General features: G+C 40.4%; 1 long non-coding RNA gene across 1 annotated transcript; it reads right to left on the bottom strand.

The window, feature by feature from the left end:
• Positions 1-9,086: 9,086 nt before the first annotated feature.
• LOC129816241 (uncharacterized) lies at positions 9,087-17,734 on the bottom strand. Its single transcript, XR_008753534.1, has 3 exons — positions 17,593-17,734; positions 10,564-10,653; positions 9,087-9,808 (listed from the first exon to the last, which is right to left on the bottom strand). It is a non-coding gene; the product is annotated as an uncharacterized LOC129816241 (long non-coding RNA).
• Positions 17,735-19,627: the final 1,893 nt, after the last annotated feature.

Below are 19,627 nucleotides of genomic sequence, written 5' to 3' on the forward strand. Positions count from 1 at the left end.
TGTTAACCTCTACCACCTCATCAAAAAAGCTGACTAGCATAGCCTAGCCTTACGGGACAGGGATATCATATAATATAATTTTCATGAAATCACAAGTCCAATACAGCAAATGAAAGATAAACATCTTGTGAATCCATCCATCATTTCTGATTTTTAAAATGTTTTACAGCGAAAACACAATATGTATTTCTATTAGCTAACCACAATAGCCAAACACACAACCGCATATTTTCACCATGTTTCCACCTCATAGGTAGCTTTCACAAAACCGACAAAATAGAGATACAATTTGTCACTAACCAAGAAACAACTTCATCAGATGACAGTCTTAGAACATGTTATACAATAAATTTATGTTTTGTTCGAAAATGTGCATATTTGAGGTATAAATCATAGTTTTACATTGCAGCTACCATCAAAAATAGCCCCAAAGCAGCCAGAATAATTACAGAGAGCAACGTGAAATACATAGATACTCATCATAAAACATTTATGGAAAATGCATGGTGTACAGCGAATGAAAGATAAACATCTTGTGAATCTAGACAATATTTCCGATTTTTTAAGTGTTTTACAGCGAAAACACAATATAGAATTATATTAGCTTACCACAATAGCCAAACACACAAACGCATTTATTCACAGCAAAGGTAGCTTTCGCAAAAACCAGCAAAAGATATAAAATGAATCACTAACCTTGAACAAATTCATCAGATGACAGTCTTATAACATCATGTTATACAATACAATTATGTTTTGTTCGAAAATGTGCATATTTATAGCTACAAATCCTGGTTATACATTGTGAATACGTAGCATCGATTCACCAGAATCTCCGCAGATATTTTGGACACTCACCTAATCTGACCAAAGAACTCATCATAAACTTTACATAAAAATACTTGTTGTATGGCAAATGAAAGATACACTGGTTCTTAATGCAACCTCTGTGTTAGATTTTTAAAAATAACTTTACTATAACATACAGCTTTGGTTATTGTGAGACAGCTTCCATCAGAGTGTTGTACAAGGAGTCCTTGGTCCAGAATAAATCGTTGTTTGGTTTTATCCAATGTCCATTTCTTCTGTCGAATTCGCGCCACAATGCTAGCCAAGGTTGCTAACATTCCCATCCTCTATTGACGCAAAGAACGGAAAACTCCAAAAGTCCCAAGAAACGTTGAATAAACTGATACAACTCGGTTGAAAAAACCTACTTTATGATGTTATTATCATATGTATCAAATAAAATCAGAGCCGGAGGTATTCGCCGTGTAAACCGAACGCTTTTCAGAAGACAATGTCGAGCTTCGCCGCGCGCCTTCGAAGACAAAGAAAATTCCGGACCTGTCACTCCAAAAGCTCTTGTTCGGCCTCAGATCAATCTAGACACCCCATTCCACCTTCCACTGCCTGTTGACATCTAGTGGAAGGCGTATGAAGTGCATGCATATCGATAAATAAAAGCCAGTTGAATAGGCAGGCCCTGAAACAGAGCCTCGTTTTCAGATTTTTCACTTCCTGTATGGAAGTTTGCTGCAAAATGAGTTCTGTTTTACTCACAGATATAATTCAAACAGTTTTAGAAACTTTTGAGTGTTTTCTATCCAATAGTAATAATAATATGCATATTGTATGATCTAGAAAAGAGTACGAGGCCGTTTCATTTGGGCACGATTTTTCCCAAGGTGAAAACAGCGCCCCCCTATTGACAAGAAGTTTTAAGCATGTCCCAGTTTAGGTCACCTAGCAGCACGAGCTCAGAAGATAGATGGGGGGCAATCAATTCACATATGGTATCGAGGGCACAGCTGGGGGCAGAGGGAGGTGTATAGCAAGCGGAAACAGTGAGAGACTTGTTTCTGGAAAGGTGAATTTTTAGAAGTAGAAGCTCGAATTGTTTGGGTACAGACTTGGATAGTAATACAGAACTCTGCAGGCTATCTTTGCAGTAGATTGCAACACCGCCCCCTTTGGCAGTTCTATCTTGCCGGAAAATGTTATAGTTAGCAATGGAGATTTCAGGGTTTTTGGTGGTTTTCCTAAGCCAGGATTCGGTCACGGCTAAGACATCCAGGTTGGCAGAGTGTGCTAAAGCAGTGAGTAAAACACACTTAGGGAGTAAGCTTCTAATGTTAACATGCATGAAACCAAGGCTTTTACGGTTACAGAAGTCAACAAATGAGAGCACCTGGGGAGTGGGAGTGGAGCTAGGCACTGCAGGACCTGGATTACTAGGGTACGGCTAAAGGCTATAAGAACTGGCCGTCTAGCACGTTCGGAACAGAGAGATAAAGGAGCAGGTTTCTGGGCTCGATAGCATAGATTCAAGGCATAGTGTACAGACAAAGGTAAGGTAGGATGTGAGTACATTGGAGGTAAACCTAGGCATTGAGTAATGATGTGAGAGATGTAGTCTCTAGAGACGTTTAAACCAGGTGATATCATCGCATATGTAGGAGGTGGAACAACATGGCTAAGGCATATTGTGCAGGGCTAGAGGCTCTACAGTGAAATAAGACAGTAATCACTAACCAGGACAGTAATGAACGAGGCATATTGATATTAGAGAGAGGCATGCGTAGCCAATGGAACATATGGGTCCAGTGAGTGGTTGGGTTGACTGGGGACACGGCGATTCAGACAGTTAGCAGGCCGATGCTAACAAGCTAACAGTTAGTAGGCCGGGGCTAAACAAGCTAGCAGTTAGCAGACTGGGGCTGGCAAGCTAGCAGTTAGCAGACCGGGGCAGGCAAACTAAATTTAGCAGTTAGCAGACCAGGGCAAGCAAGCTAGCAGTTAGCAGATGGGGGTAAGTCTGTTTTTGCTTCTTTGTGCGGTGACGTCGATAGACCAGTCGTGGAATTAGTAGGGTTCCAAGTAGCTCAAGGTAGCTAGCAGGCCTAGCAGGTTAGCAGAATCGGCCTTCAGCGGGCGTTGGAATCCTCGGGCAGATTATGTCGGTATTTCAGTCATAGAGGATCGGCGGGGTTTTGTGCCCCGTACCGGCAGTAGAAGGGGTTCGGATATTGTAGCCCAGGAGTGGGCTTCGGTGGTAGCGCAGTAGCCCTGGCCGGGCTAGCTTCAGGCTAATTGGTGCTTGTTCCGGGATAGAAACGCTAGCCAGGAGTGGTCACCCGGGATTGCGGTTAGCTAGTTGCGAAGATCCAGATTAAAATGTTCAGAATTTGCGGTAGGAATTCGGGGATATGGAGAGAAATAGGTCTGTTATGCTCTGGTTTTAGTCACATTGTTCGAACTGGCGAGAGCTTTCCAAGATAAAGGTTAGCTGATGACCGCTAGCAATAGTTTGCTGACTGAGAGCTGGTAGGTAGTTAGCTGGCTAGCTTCAGTTGAGGGATTCCAGATCCGAAGTAAATAGAAATACTTTAGAAAAAAGCAGATCCACGCCACATTGGGTGAGGCGGGTAGCAGGAGAGTATTTAGAAGAAAATATTTTAAAAGATATGCGAAGAAAATTATATAAAAAGATATATAAAAGGGACATGACAGGACAAAGACGTCTGACTGCTACGCCATCTTGGTTTCGAATCACAGTGGTTAGGTACACATTGGAAAAACGACAGTGCTTTTTTCACGAATGCGCTTGTTAAATCCCCCGTTTGGCGAAGTAGGCTGTGATTCAATGATAAATTAACAGGCACCGCATCGATTATATGCAACCCAAGACAAGCTAGATAAACTAGTAATATCATCAACCATGTGTAGTTAACTAGTGATTATGTTAAGATTGATTGTTTTTATAAGATACGTTTAATGCTAGCTAGCACCTTACCTTGGCTCCTTGCTGCACTCGCATAACAGGTAGTCAGTCCTCGTGGAGTGCAATGTAATCGGCCATAATCAGTGTCCAAAAATGCCGATTACAGATTGTTATGAAAACTTGAAATCGGCCCTAATTAATCGGCCATTCCGATTAATCGGTCGACCTCTAGTCAGTACATCTAATTCCTTTTTAAAGATCATATTTAAGATATGTGTAGAACACACGTGTAGCATACACATACATACTGTATGTACAAGACGAGACAGTTTTTTCACTGTTTAATGGACTTTTTAAGATGATCAAATGTTCTTTGTTTACTTGAACAATATGTATAATAATGTACTGTAGCACTCCAACCATACAGACAACGACACCTCTGGTAACAGGAACAACCATTGGAGAGAGAAAGAGTAAATACAGAAAGAGAAACAGGGGAATGAGACAGAGAGTGGTAGATTAAAAGAAGGAACCCACTGGGCACACACTGGTTGAGTCAATGTTGTTTCCACGTCATTTCAATGAAATTACATTGAACCAGCATGGAATAGACGTTGAATTGACGAGGGAAGAAAAGAGAGTGATAAAGAGGGTGATACAGAGAGGTTGAGAAAGAGAGAGTAGATGCGGCGTAATTTGCGGTGTAATTATTGTACAGCGGGGTAATTACTGTACACCTTGTTCTCCTGAGACAATATCACCCAGAGGCATCGGGATTCACAAATCTGATCCAGGGGGAATTGACAGCATCTGAAGTGTAACCGAAATCTAATTTCCAACCTGTGTGTGTGTGTTTGTGCATGCATCTTGTGTGCATGCCCATTCCTGTGTGTGTCTGTGTTTGTCTCCATGTGACATGCATGGCAATTGCCTTAGTGCAGCTTAGATGAGATTTATTTATGAATTAATTTCATTATTTTGAGGGACTATGGCTGGGATGGGTGCGTCCAACATGGCATATTTGCTATCTCTTTGTGTTTGTGCATGTTTCATTCCTGTTCATTCTCATCACATTGCACACTTCCAGGCCTGCAGGACAAGAGATGTTTAAAGGTGTGGAGGGGTTAAAGCACCTGTTCTGTCTGATCTACTTAAAGAGCATCCAGGAGAACATGCCCTACCTACCACCAGCGCACACACACACACCCACACAAACACACACACTTCCCTCCTTCACATCCCTCCTCATGTAAGTGCACGTACACACACACACACGCGTTACATTTCCACCCTCCACTCCTCCTCTCCCCATACCTTCTTGGATGTCAGCTTTCCCACTCAACCACTCACACCCCATCCTCAGAGCTCCGCTTGAGATGCACCGTGTCACCTCTCCTTTTCAGATTCATCCTTATCTCCTCTCTTCTGGTTGTTCTCCCTCCTCCAGGGCATGGGGTGCTCACAGCTCAGAGTGGAAAATAGAGGATAAGCGAGGATAAGAAGTAGGAAGGCAATCATGTGGCGTAGGCTCCTGGAGGTGTTAACAAAGGAAAGGCACTTCACCACTGAGAGGTTACCTAATCCTAATTACCTGGTCCACTCATGCAGAGGCAGACCTGGTGTCTTTAAGTTCACACACCCACTTGTTCTCCTTTCCCAGCAGAGATCCTCAGTCGTGGAGAACTACGAAGGTGTGCGGGATTCACCTGAAAGTAATCGGTCGTGGACATAAATTATGCAAGATTTTAGTTCTGAGTTAATCGAGATTAATTTGAAGGCCACAAAGTCAATGTTGTCCGTTTTCTCAAAATAGCTATGTTTTTATATGATGTTGACCTTGTTTCTGCTGGGGTGTGTTACAGGAGTTTGCTATGTCTTTTGTGCGTTGCCTTCATAAAGTATTCACACTCCTGGACTTTTTCCACATTCTGCTGTGTTACAGCCTGAATTTAACATGTCTTACATTCAGATTTGTTTGTCACTGGCCTACACATAATACCACATAATGTCAAAGTGGAATCTTTTTTTTTTCGAAATGTTTACAAATTAATAAAAAATGAAAAGCTGAAATGTCTTGAGTAAATAAGTATTAAACTATTTTATTTAATGGCAAGCCTAAATGTCACCTGTGCTCCCTCTCCGGCCTCTAGGTCACCAGGCTGCTCGTTATGGCGCACACCTGTCACCATCGTTACGCCATCGTTACGATTACCTTCCCTATATATGTCACTCCCTTTGGTTCCTTCCCCTGGCGTTATTGTTTCTGTCCCAGTGTTAAGTCTGTGTGTTGTTCGTGTTTCGTATTTTGTATTATGTTGTGTATATTTATTAAAACACTCACTTCCTGAACTTGCTTCCCGACTCTCAGCGCACATCGTTACACTAAAGTTTGAGAGTAAAAATATGCTTAACAAGTCACATAATAAGTTGCATGGACTCACTCTGTGTGGAATAATAGTGTTTAACATGATTTTTGAATGACTACCTCATCTCTGTACCCACACATACAATTATCTGTAAGGTCCCTCAGTCGAGCAGTGAATTTCAAACAGATTCAAACACAAAGACCAGGGAGGTTTTCCAATGCCTCTCAACGAAGGGAACCTATTGATAGAAAAAAGAAAGAAAAAGCAGACAATGAAAATCCCTTTGAGCATGGTGAAGTTATTAATTACACTTTGGATTGTGTATCAATACACCCAGTCACTACAAAGATACAGGCGTCCTTCCTAACTCAGTTGCTAGAGAGGAAGGAAACCACTCAGGGATTTTACTGAGGCCAATGGTGACTCAGCAAAAAAATAAACGTTCTCTCACTGTCAACTGCGTTTATTTTCAGCAAACTTAACATGTGTAAATATTTATATGAGCATAACAAGATTCAACAACTGAGACATAAACTGAACAAGTTCCACAGACAAGTGACTAATAGAAATGGAATAATGTGTCCCTGAACAAAGGAGGGGCAAAATCAAAAGTAACAGTCAGTATCTGGTGTGGCCACCAGTTGCATTAAGTACTGTGGTGCATCTCCTCCTCGTGGACTGCACCAGATTTGCCAGTTCTTGCTGTGAGATGTTACCCCACTCTTCCACCAAGGCACCTGCAAGTTCCCGGACATTTCTGGGGGGAATGGCTCTAGCCCTCACCCTCCTATCCAACAGGTCCAAGATGTGCTCAATGGAATTGATATCCAGGCTCTTCTCTGGCCATGGCAGAACACTGACCTTCCTGTCTTGCAATAAATCATGCACAGAACGAGCAGTATGGCTGGTGGCATTGTCATGCTGGAGGGTCATTTCAGGATGAGCCTGCAGGAAGGGTACCACATGAGGGAGGAGGATGTCTTCCCTGTAACGCACATCGTTGAGATTGGCTGCAATGACAACAAGCTCAGTCCGATGATGCCATGACTCCACCTCTAAATCGATCTCGCTCTAGAGTACAGGCCTCGGTGTAACGCTCATTCCTTCAATGATAAACGCGAATCCGACCAACCACGACTCGTCAGTGAAGAGCACTTTTTGCCAGTCCTGTCTGGTCCAGTGATGGGGGGTTTGTGGCCATAGGCGACGTTGTTGCCGGTGATGTCTGGTGAGGACCTGCCTTACAACAGGCCTACAAGCCCTCAGTCCAGCCTCTCTCAGCCTATTGCGGACAGTCTGAGCACTGATGGAGGAATTGTGCGTTCCTAGTGTAACTCCGGCAGTTGTTGTTGCCATCCTGTACCTATCCCGCAGGTGTGATGTTCAGATGTACCGATCCTGTGCAGGTGTTGTTACACGTGGTCTGCCACTTGCGAGGACAATCAGCAGTCCGTCCTGACAATTTATTGCCCTGGCCACATCTGCAGTCCTCATGCCTCCTTGCAGCATGCCTAAGGCACATTCATGCTGATGAGCAGGGACCCTGGGCATCTTTCTATTGGTGTTTTTCAGAGTCAGTAGAAAGGCCTCTTTAGTGTGCTAAGTTTTCATAACTGTGACCTTATTTGCCTACCGTCTGTAAGCTGTTAGTGTCTTAATGACCGTTCCACACGTCCATGTTCATTAATTGTTTATGGTTCATTGAACAAGCATGGGAAACAGTGTTTAAACCGTTTACAATGAAGATCTGTGAAGTTATTTACATTTTTATGAATGATCTTTGAAAGACAGAGTCCTGAAAAAGGGACATTTCTTTTTTTGCTGAGTTTAGTTAGAGTTTAGTGGCTGTGATAAGAGAACTGAGGATGGATCAAAAACATTGTAGTTAGTCCACGATACTAACTTACTTGACGGAGGGAAAAGAAGGAAGCCTGTACAGAATACGAATATTACAAAAAATGCATCCTGTTGTCTACCAAAGGCACTAAAGTAATTCACTTTTTGTCCTGAATGCCTGGTGTTATGTTTAGGGTAAATCAAATACAACACTCCATATTTTCAAGCATAGTGATGTCTGCATCATGTTATGGGTGTGCTTGTAATCATTAAGGACTGGGAGATTTTCAGAATAAAGATAAACAGAATGGAGCTAAAGCACTTGCAAAATCCTAGAGGAAATCCTGGTTCAGTCTGCCTTCCACCAGAAACTGGGAGATGAATTCACCTTTCAGCTGGACAATAACATAAACACAAGGTCAAATCTAGACTGGAGTTGCTTACCAAGAAGACAGTGAATGTTCCTGAGTGGCCGAGTTAGTTATGACATATCTACTTGAAAATCTATGGCAAGACCTGAAAAACCATTCAATGGTTGTTTAGCACTGATGAGCAACAACCATTTTGACAGAGCTTGAAGAATTTTGAAAATTCTGTGCAAATGTTGCACAAATCAGATTTGGAAAGCTCTTAGAGACTTACCTAGAAACACTCTGTAATCGCTGCCAAAGGTGCTTCTACAAAGTATTGACTTAGATATTTCTGTATTTCCTTTTCAATAAATTTGCCAGCATTTCTAAAAACATGTTTACACTTTGTTATTATTTGGTTTTGTTTGTAGGTAGGTGAAAAAAACTAAAATATGTTTAGTCCATTTTGAATTCAGGCTGTAACACAACATAAGGTGGAATAAGTCAAGAGGTATGAATGAATACTTTCTGAAGCCACTGTAATTATGTGTTGTCAACCCACACCAGATAATGTTATTCATATGTTGTATTTCCTCTAAGCATGCAAGTGATTAAAAATTGTGTGTCCGAGAGGGAGAATGAGAGAGACAGAGGGAGGGAGATAGAGTGTGAGTGTGTGAGAATGATTTTTTTTTTTACTTCAACACATTATTAAACATTAATCCTGATATGTATTATAGAAGTCATGTGCTGTGTGTGCTCTTTGCTGCTCAATGTTTTCAAAATGATTGATGAAACCCAGAAACACACTGGGGGTAAGAGTACTTTGTTTATTGAAAATGCACATCTCCCAGAACACAGTGAAAAACAGAGGCAGTATCTTTATTAACAGCAGAAGGTTTGTTTTTGTCTTCCTCACTGGGCATTTCCTCTGGTGGGGAATTGATGTCCAGGCAATCATTCCCTTCGTTGCCTGCTACTGCTTGGTACTCTTTAACTCTGACCTTCAACTACCCCAGAGAACAGAGACCAGGCCACAGGAGAGGAGTGGGAGGGGGAGAGTGTGTGTGTGTGTGTGTGCACCTAATGTGTGAATAATTTTTCCACAGTAAATGTGATCTGTTGTATTAGCAGGTGAATGCAACTGTATGTGCAAGGTCAGTGTCATACAATTTCATACTGAGTCAGAGAAAACATGCAGTACATGCAACTCCTCATTCTGACGTGGCATGAGCAAGGATACGTTAATGCAGTGGCCGTTTCTCCATAGCATGTGATAGGACAACATATGAGGTTGCTGCTATAGTCTTACAGAATACAGATAATAATGCAACTGAGTCAGTGCATCTTTTACACAGTTGTTCCTCTCATCCATTCCTCCACACTCTCTCCTGTTTTCTATCCAGCCCTCTTTAACGTCATTCACCAGAGGCACACTCTGCCACCTTTCAGGCCTGGTTCAGGCTCCGTTACCAGTGGTTTGAACACCGACTACACCTGTCCATTCTTCTGCATACCCTCCTCCTTCCACGCTGCACAGAAAGAATGAAAAACACCAGTAGGCCTACATTAAAGAGGAATTGATTTGTTAAATGTCATCTCTTTGCAGATTTTCGGCTTTGTACAACTTTGTACAACCCTCACACTGTGTGCACACACTCACATAAACACACACATATGTTTTAATATCCTTGTGGGGACCTAAAAATAATTTCCATTCAAAAACCTAGTTTCCCTAACCCCTACCCTAACCTTAACCTTAACCCTGACCTTAACCCCTAACTGTAACTAACTCCTAACCCATAAACCTAACCCATAACCCTAACCCTAATTCTAACACTAACTGTAACCCTAATCCTAAAAATAACCCCTGAGCTTAAAATAGCCATCGTCCTCGTGTGTCCCCCCCACACACACCCACAGGATTCAATTTTAATCCCAGAAAAAACACATCTCATCATACAGCCTCGGACAAACATGGAGTACAAAAGCAAAAAAACAAACATTTGCAAAGTGCAAATATTTCTTATAATCCTGTTCACTTGAGTCTGTACAAGCATGCATGAAAGCACATACCCATCCAAACACACAGGATCCAGGTATATGTGACTTTCATAAGACAAAAGCAAACCGTATCATTATCATTATCTGTGCGGTATGTTTCAGGTAATATCAAGCAGCTGATATTGGGCCTAAATCAAACTATTTGTTGTCTGAGCAGCATCCTCCTGACCCTCAGACCCCAAGGACCTCCAGGCCTCCTCTTGCCCCAGCTGAGCCCACTCACCCTTGGCCTGGCTACATGCTGCGGTGGGCTTCTCTGGCTGCTCTCCCCTTCTCACTGCAGCCCGGATGCGCCGCACCACGTAACTGCAGGCTGAAGGAAGAACAGTTTTCAGTTAATGAACTGTTCCTATGGGAGGAGTAACGCCCATACAAGTGGTATGTGTGATTTTGGATAGGCTGTCATAGAATAGAAGAGAGACGGATAGGAGAGATAGATAGAATGAAACACACATACAGTAATAGGAGTGATGGGAGCAATTGAAGAGTTTTATTCCAAAACGCTATATATTCAAATGAGCTTTTATTGCTTAAAGGAATTATGAAAGAGATCGGTGTGTTTTTTCACTATCTAATCATGGTATGACACATGTATTTGTTTAAAATCTATCACTTGATGGTTTCATTTCAGAGAGAAGTTATAATGTTTTTTTTTCTCAATGCTGTATACCCACCTCACTCAGAGAATTAAGTAGTACTGCTAGGAAACGTCTGCTCTACCCAAAATTACAACCAACTAATTGCAGAATTACCTCAAAAATGGAAGACATAAGTAGAAGGGGGAAAAAGTAAAGAACTTGTCTGTCGGTCCTGCATTAAAGACCAAAATTGGTTAAAGACATTTGCGATAAATAAAAAAGTATACCAGTTTAATTTAAGGACCAATAAAATGTCAGTTTATGAACTGATACGCAAAACGACACCGGATTCATTTTTTCTCTTTAGATAATTTATCTTGGAACTGTCCATATGTAGCTTATCTTTGGTCACAGGTCCAGGAATGGCTAAAGAATTGCAACATTTACCTGGGGCTAACTCTACAGATAGCACTACTGGGTGATTTGAAACGTCATAGTCAATCAATCAATAATATAATAACTCTTTTAGCGAAAAATGTTAACTTCAATTTACAATCTGTAGAAACGATGAGAATAGAAAGGTTCAGAACTTTTGTGAAACATCACAGCACATTTGAAAATATGGATGGTGTTTAAGAGATAGATGGGAGGGGTTGAATGGAGCTGAAGGTTGGGACTAATAACAACAAGATAACTCATGTCAAATATACTGTGTCTGTAAAATGTATATAGGTTCAGAACTTTTGTGAAACAGCACAGTTAAAAATATATGGCAAAGAGAAAAAATGAACTGGATGGACATCAGGAATAGATGGGAGAGGTTGAGGGTAGAGGAAGGAGAGGAATAAAAACTAAATATAACAATTGTAAAAGAAATTGTGTCCATAAAATATTTACAGTATGTACAGTTGAAGTCGGAAGTTTACAAACACTTAGGTTGGAGTCATTAAAACTCGTTTTTCAACAACTCCACACATTTCTTGTTAACAAACTATAGTTTTGGCAAGTCAGTTAGGACATCTACTTCGTGCATGACACAAGTACTTTTTCCAACAATTGTTTACAGACAGATTATTTCACTTATAATTCACTGTATCACAATTCCAGTGGGTCAGAAGTTAACATACACTAAGTTGACTGTGCCTTTAAACAGCTTGGAAAATTCCAGAAAATGATGTCATGGCTTTAGAAGCTTCTGATAGGCAAATTCACATCATTTCAATTGGAGGTGTACCTGTGGATGTATTTCAAGGCCTACCTTCAAACTCAGTGCCTCTTTGCTTGACATCATGGGAAAATCAAAAGAAATCAGCCAAAAATTGTAGACCTCCACAAGTCAGGTTCATTCTTAGGAGCGTTTTCCCAAACGCCTGAAGGTACCACGTTCATCTGTACAAACAATAGTATGCAAGTTTACACACCACGGGACCATGCAGCCGTCATACCGCTCAGGAAGGAGACGTGTTATGTCTCCTAGAGATTAATGCACTTTGGTGCAAATCAATCTCAGAACAACAGCAAAGGCCCTTGTGAAGATGCTGGAGGAAACAGGTACAAAAGTATCTATATCCACAGTAAAACTAGTCCTATATTGACATGAGCTGAAAGGCCGCTCAGCAAGGAAGAAGCCACTGCTCCAAAACCGCAATAAAAAAAGCCAGACTACAGATAGCATCTGCACATGGGGACAAAGATCATACTTTTTGGAGAAATGTCCTCTGGTCTGATGAAACAAAAATAGAACTGTTTGGCCATAATGACCATCGTTATGTTTGGAGGAAAACGGGGGAGGCTTGCAAGCCGAAGAACACCATTCCAACCGTGAAGCACGAGGGTGGCAGCATCATGTTGTGGGGGTGCTTTGCTGCAAGAGTGACTGGTGTCATGAGGAGGAAAAGTATGTGGATATATTGAAGCAACATCTCAAGACATCAGTCAGGAAGTTAATGCTTGGTCGCAAATGAGTCTTTCAAATGGACAATGACCCCAAGCATACTTCCAAAGTTTTGGCAAAATGGCTTAAGGACAAGAAAGTAAAGGTATTGGAGTGGCCATCACAAAGCCCTGACCTCAATCCTACAGAAAATTTGTGGGCAGAGCTGAAAAAGTGTGTGCGAGCAAGGAGGCCTAAAAACCTTACTCAGTTACACCAGCTCTGTCAGGAGTAATGGGCCAAAATTCACCCAACTTATTGTGGTAAGCTTGTGGAAGGCTACCCAAAACGTTTGACCCAAGTTCAACAATTTAAATGCAATGCTACCAAATACTAATTGAGTGTATGTAAACTTCTGACCCACTGGGAATGTGGTGAAATAAATAAAAGCTGAAATAAATCATTCTCTCTACTATTATTCTGATATTTCACATTCTTAAAATAGTGTGGTGATCCTAACTGATCTAAGACTTTTTACTGGGATTAAATGTCAGGAATTGTGAAAAACTGAATGTATTTGGCTAAGGTGTATGTAAACTTCCGACTTCAACTGTATAAGCTGAAGTAGAAGCCCAAGTGTTGTTGTTCATTAGTTTACTCCAATTAGTGGAGGGGTGGTTGGGTTAGTGGAAAATAATAAAGGAAATATACAGTACCATATACAGTGCCAGTCAAAAGTTTGGACACCTACTCTTTATCTTTGTGAGATGCAGAGTAGGAAAACGGATGATCTCCGCATTTGCGGTTCCCACCATGAAGCATGGAGGAGGAGGTGTGATGGTGTGGGGGTGCTTTGCTGGTGACACTGTCAGTGATTTATTTAGAATTCATACCACACTTAACCAGCATGGCTACCATAGCATTCTGCAGCGAAATGCCATCCCATCTGGTTTACACTGAGTGGGACTATCATTTGTTTTTCAACTGAACAATGACCCAACACACCTCCAGGATGTGTAAGGGCTATTTGACCAAGAAGGAGAGTGATGGAGAGCTGCATCAGATGACCTGGCCTCCACAATCACCTGAACTCAAAATAATTGAGATGATTTGGGATGAGTTAGACCGCAGAGTGAAGGAAAAGCTTCACTCTGTATATATATAAAAGTACTCAGGATGTATAGGAACTCCTTCAAGACTGTTGGAAAAGCATTCCAGGTGAAGCTGGTTGAGAGAATGCCAAGAGTGTGCAAAACTGTCATCAAGGCAAAGGGTGGCTACTTTGAAGAATTTCAAATATTAAATATATTTTGATTTGTTTAACACTTTTTTGGTTGCTACATGATTTCATATGTTATTTCATAGTTTTGATGTCTTCACTATTAGACAACATTATAAATAAAGAAAAACCCTTGAATGAGTAGGTTTGGTCAAACTGTTGACTGGTACTGTATATAAAATATATATATGTGGGGGATTGGAAATGATGCAGACAATTACATTGATGAAAGCTACAATCTGTTAGCAATATTAAAGCTGATCTACCCCATAAAAAAAGAATGTACTGCTAGGTTTAACACAGTCAAATGTAAAAACGAACTACATTAATTATAAAGATACATTTGTGACATCAAATTTATTTATATTTTTTAAATAATTCAATACAGGAAGTAACATGAGATCTTTATGTATAACATTTACATTGACCATTTTAGTCATTTAGCAGATGCTCTTATCCAGAGTGACTTATACGTAGTAAGTACATTCATCTTATGCTAGCTAAGTGAGAAATCCACATCACAGTCAAATATACAGGATATGAACATTCCATTCCAGCTACAAAGTGCATATCGTTTTGCATAAAAAACACATTTTTCAAAAATCTATGAATTAAAAATCTGAGAGCATTCATATTTTACACAAACGCAAATGAAGGTACCCATAAGCAATAATTTCTGATGAAAAAACACAATTGTGAAAAATTGGTGGATATAGTGAATCATAAATAAACTCTTCAATTATAACTACATATATTGGATATATGCTGCAGGCTGCGGTATTTCATTCTACAACAGCCCCAGGCACAGTGAGGTAAAATAACCCCTACTTTTAGTGTTAATAACCAGAGAGTTATGAATGATAACTCTGTATACACACTCAAGGACTCAGGAAGCCAGAGGTAGCCTACTTGTTCAATAGCTATTCCTGACCAAAATCCTTGGGTGAAATATCCCTGAGGAGATGAACGATTTAGAATCTAATCAGGATTATATGAATTGGAGACGTTACCGAAACAGTATGTCCACTGTTGTTTAGATGGAATTGCTCTAGCTATCATCATTGAAGCTCACTCTGAATAATTGAATCATTTTATTGAATGATTCAATAATAAGGCTCAATGAAAGACCCTTGATTGTTCATGACAGCATTTCTGAGCCAGAGGTAGGTTATTTGATTGTGTCACGTTCCTGACCTGTTTTCTGTTGTTTTGTATGTGTGTGATGGTCAGGGCGTGAGTTTTGGGTGGGCAGTCTATGTTTTCTGTTTCTATGTTGGTTTTGGGTTGCCTGGTATGGCTCTTAATTAGAGGCAGGTGTTTTGCGTTTTCCTCTAATTGAGAGTCATATTAAGGTAGGGTGTTCTCACTGTTTGTTTGTGGGTGATTGTCTTCCGTGACAGTGTATGTGCGCACCATACGGGACTGTTTCATTGTCGTTAGGTATTTGTAGTCTGTTCCTGTTCGTGCGTTCTTCACGTTGTATGTAAGTTCGTGTCCAGGTCTGTTTACTTCGTTTTGTTGTTTTGTAAGTATCAAGTGTTCTTCGTGTGTTTAGTTTCGTCTTGTTTATTAAAATTCATTATGTATTCACAACCCGCTGCATTTTGGTCTTTCGATCCTTCTCTCCTCTCCTCGTTTGAGGAGGAGGATCACGACACCAGTTACAGATTGACTCAACTGCTGGGTTGCAGGAGTTCGTTCAATTAGTTGGGTTGTTTTCTTTAAAAATAACAAGGTTGGGTTGATAATACTGGGTTATTGGTGCTAGGTTTTATTGAGATATGACTCAGCGGAACAGAAGACCAGCGATGTAGTTTAGTAGGGGCGTGGCTTTCAGATATTTCTTTTTAGCCACCCATGAGAGTAAATGTTATTCATGTCCATCTTTTCTGTTGTATATTTATTATATGTTAAGGTTGAACATTGACACTTTTTCAGCTTCACTGAGGCATACAGAAATGTATGAGTTGCACAAAAGCCTATGCATATCCCATTGTTGGGATAGATACCACCTTATTATAATATGTAATAAATAGTCTTAATATTCTAGAAGAATGTGTAAAATGCTAAAGAAAGTAAGCATATTTTTAATTTGCAGTAAACTTAACATGATGAACAGGAATTAAATGTACTCTCACGGGTGGCCAATAAGATCTATAAGAAAGCCACACCCCTAACAAGCCACACCTCCTGACAATAGCCTGACAATTACATTAAAAAAGACACAGCTGCTAAGTCAACCCAGCATGAAAGTAAAAAAATACCCAACTGAAGGTTAAACTAACAAATTTTGGGGTAATGCAAACCCAACATATTGGGTTATTCAAGCAACCCAACTGGCTGGGTCAAAAACAGCCCAGTGTGTGTTCTGTCCAATATGTACCCACGCTGGGTTACAAAAGAACCCATATTGGGTTGTTTTTAATCCAGCATTTTTTATAGTGTAAAATAGAATTCCACCCCTATTGTCTTCTCTCCTTGAAAAGTGTGCCTGAATGAACACCATGTACATGTGAAGTGGAATTCAATAGGTAGTGTGTGGGCCTACATATACTGGTTAACAGTAATGTAGCTTCTGTCAACTGACTTAAGATATTCCAACGGCTATGTCAGTGTTATGATCACATTATGTAACCCTGACAGAGGATTCAAATAAAGTGTATCCACATATTTCATTGAGTGCTCCAACACCATTTATTATAGTACCATAGAACTCTAAGTTTTTCCTGTGTATAAGCCCAATTATTTTATTCCTGTCATTGTCGTTGAGCAGTGAGCACCCGTCCTACTTTGCTGAAGAGCGGAGGACTAATTGAACTGACATATTTCATGGGTTTAAACGTACTTCAGAACGACAAAATATACAGGTTTGAATGGGGAATACTGAAGGCATATGGCCTTCGGTATTATTTATGTTAGAAATATGCTGACTCATGCTTCAGTTGCAAACTGTAATGAGAATCACTATTTTCACACCACTTTGATACAGCTACGAACGGAAGTTACTTTTTTGTAGCAAGTTAGGAGAACTTACACAGCAGGTTGGGATAATTAACGTAGCAGGTAAGCATAATTAGATTAAGGTTAGGAAAAGGGTTAGCTGTATCAAAGTGGTGTGAAAAGAGTGTGTCGCAAACTCTAATCGACTGTCTCTGTGTCTCAATCTGAATCCTCTTCCCGTCTCTTCTGTTCTTTTCACATAAGCCCAAGTTGCAATTAACTCAGCAAGTCACAAGACCTATTTACTGTACACTTGTTTTGAAGTGTTTATACAAGTGGGTAGTTGCAGGGGGAATGTGTGTAAGACAGGGAAGGGAAGGCACTGCTGTAATGCTGACTGTAAAACCAAGGCAGGAAAACACTGCCAAGACTCAAGGAGAACTTATTTAGTCATTATGCATTTCCATGTTGCTCTCACTGACATAGCCTAGCTATCCCAGAACCTTATATTAAGTAAATATAAGTCTCTGGTATATCTAATACAACATGAATTTAGTAGCAGATATTCAAAAAGAGACTCACAGTTGACGATCAGTCACACCACTTCACACAGAGATGTCACAGATACACAAGTTAGTTAGCTAAAGTGTCTGATGAAATATAAAAAGCAGTTAGTCTCTCCAGCACTGTCAACTGCTGTGGCTTCTCTGTCAAAACAAATGTTAACCCCTCACCTGACCAATCCCCTAATGTCATGACTCATTGGGAGGAGTGTGGTGTTTACTGCACATGCATGACTTGAAGAGAGGGAAGGACAGCCAAAGTCCAAGTTAATCATACGTTTTCACCTGTTATGATTGCCTCTAAAGCATTTTGTATCTGTTCTGATGAATGTTATTGATGTGTGTCACTAGGACAGCACACTTGACATTTACACATTATTATGATTTGTTTACTATTTAACTTTAGGACTAGGCCCCTTTTTTCTCCATTTCCGCCTGAATGACGTGCCCAAAGTAAACTGCCTGTTGCTCAGACCCTGAAGCCAGGATATGCATATAATTGTTACCATTTGAAAGAAAACTCTTTCAAGTTTGTAGAAATGTTAAAATAATGTAGGAGAATATAACACAATAGATATGGTAGGAGTAAATCCAAAGAAAAACCAACCAGAATGGTTTGTTGAGAGACCATCCTCTTAGAAAGGCAAGTAAAAGGTCATATTGAAAATGAGCTCCCTGGATGCAACTCCTATGGCTTCCACAGGGTGTCAGCAGTCTATGTTCAATGTTTCAGGCTTGTAACCTCAAAAACGAATAAGAAACGTCAGTTTTAGAACAGGGACACAGTCTTGGAAATCAATGGTGCACGCGCCATGAAGACAGGGCGCACCTGCTAAAATCGGTTTCCTATTGAACATACTTCTTTCCGTAAGAAATATTATTGTTTGATTACATTTTAGGGTATCTGAGGAGTGTATAGAAACATATTTTGACTTGTTGAAACAAAGTTTAGGGGTAGATTTTCGGATTCGTTTCTATGCATGTTGAACGAGTGGATTACTCAAATCGATGGCGCCAACTAAACTGACTTTTTGGGATATAAAGAAGGATTTTATCTAACAAAATGACACTACATGTTATAGCTGGGACCTTTTGGATGACAAATCAGAGGAAGATTTTCAAAAAGTAAGTGAATATTTAATCGTTATTTGTGAATGTATGAAACCTGTGCCGGTGGAAAAATATGTTGATGTGGGGCGCCGTCCTCAAACAATCGCATGGCATGTTTTCGCTGTAATAGCTACTGTAAATCAGACAGTGCAGTTAGATTAACAAGAATTTAAGCTTTCAGCCGATATAAGACACTTATATGTACCTAAATGGTTAATATCCATAATTTTTATGATTATTTATTTGAATTGCGTACCCTCCAGTTTCACCGGAAGTTGTCCCGCTAGTGGGACACCTATCCCATTAATACATGTGCAATACATGTAATGGATGTTTTTATTTATTTGTAATACATGTAGCTTTGTTGACTCTACCTTGATGTTGAACCAGGTTCCTCTTGCAATAAATGTTATATCCTAGACAACCTGGATATAAAAAAATGTAATAAAAGAAGCCAGAACAGGTGCTAGCATGACTAGAAAACATCTTTATACAACAAAGACAAAGCTGTTTGGGTCTCCAATTGAAAGCAAAGGGAAAACACTATTTTCACGCCACTTCGATACCAAAGTGACTTTTTCGGAGCGGTTTAGGACAGTGGTTCCCAACCAGGGGTACTTGAGAAGATTCATGAGATCATAGGTTTACTGGTAAAATGCACAAGGGGGTACTTCATGGCTACTCCGGGCAGAGCAAAATCCAGTTGGTGGAACAGTAACCGAAAGAGGTTGGGAACCACTGAGAACTAACTAGGTTACAATACTGATATTAAGATTATGAAAATAGTGATGGTTAGCGAAAATGCTCTCCTAACCTACTACAGAAATCACTTTGTATCGAAGTGGCGTGAAAAGAGTGTCACAAGACTTCTTCTTCTTCGGTGGGGTTTATCGGCGGTTGGCATCCAACGTTATGGTGCATTTCCGCCACCTACTGTACTGGAG

Source organism: Salvelinus fontinalis, chromosome 19 (genome assembly GCF_029448725.1).
Source record: "Salvelinus fontinalis isolate EN_2023a chromosome 19, ASM2944872v1, whole genome shotgun sequence".
NCBI classification, from domain to species: domain Eukaryota; kingdom Metazoa; phylum Chordata; class Actinopteri; order Salmoniformes; family Salmonidae; genus Salvelinus; species Salvelinus fontinalis.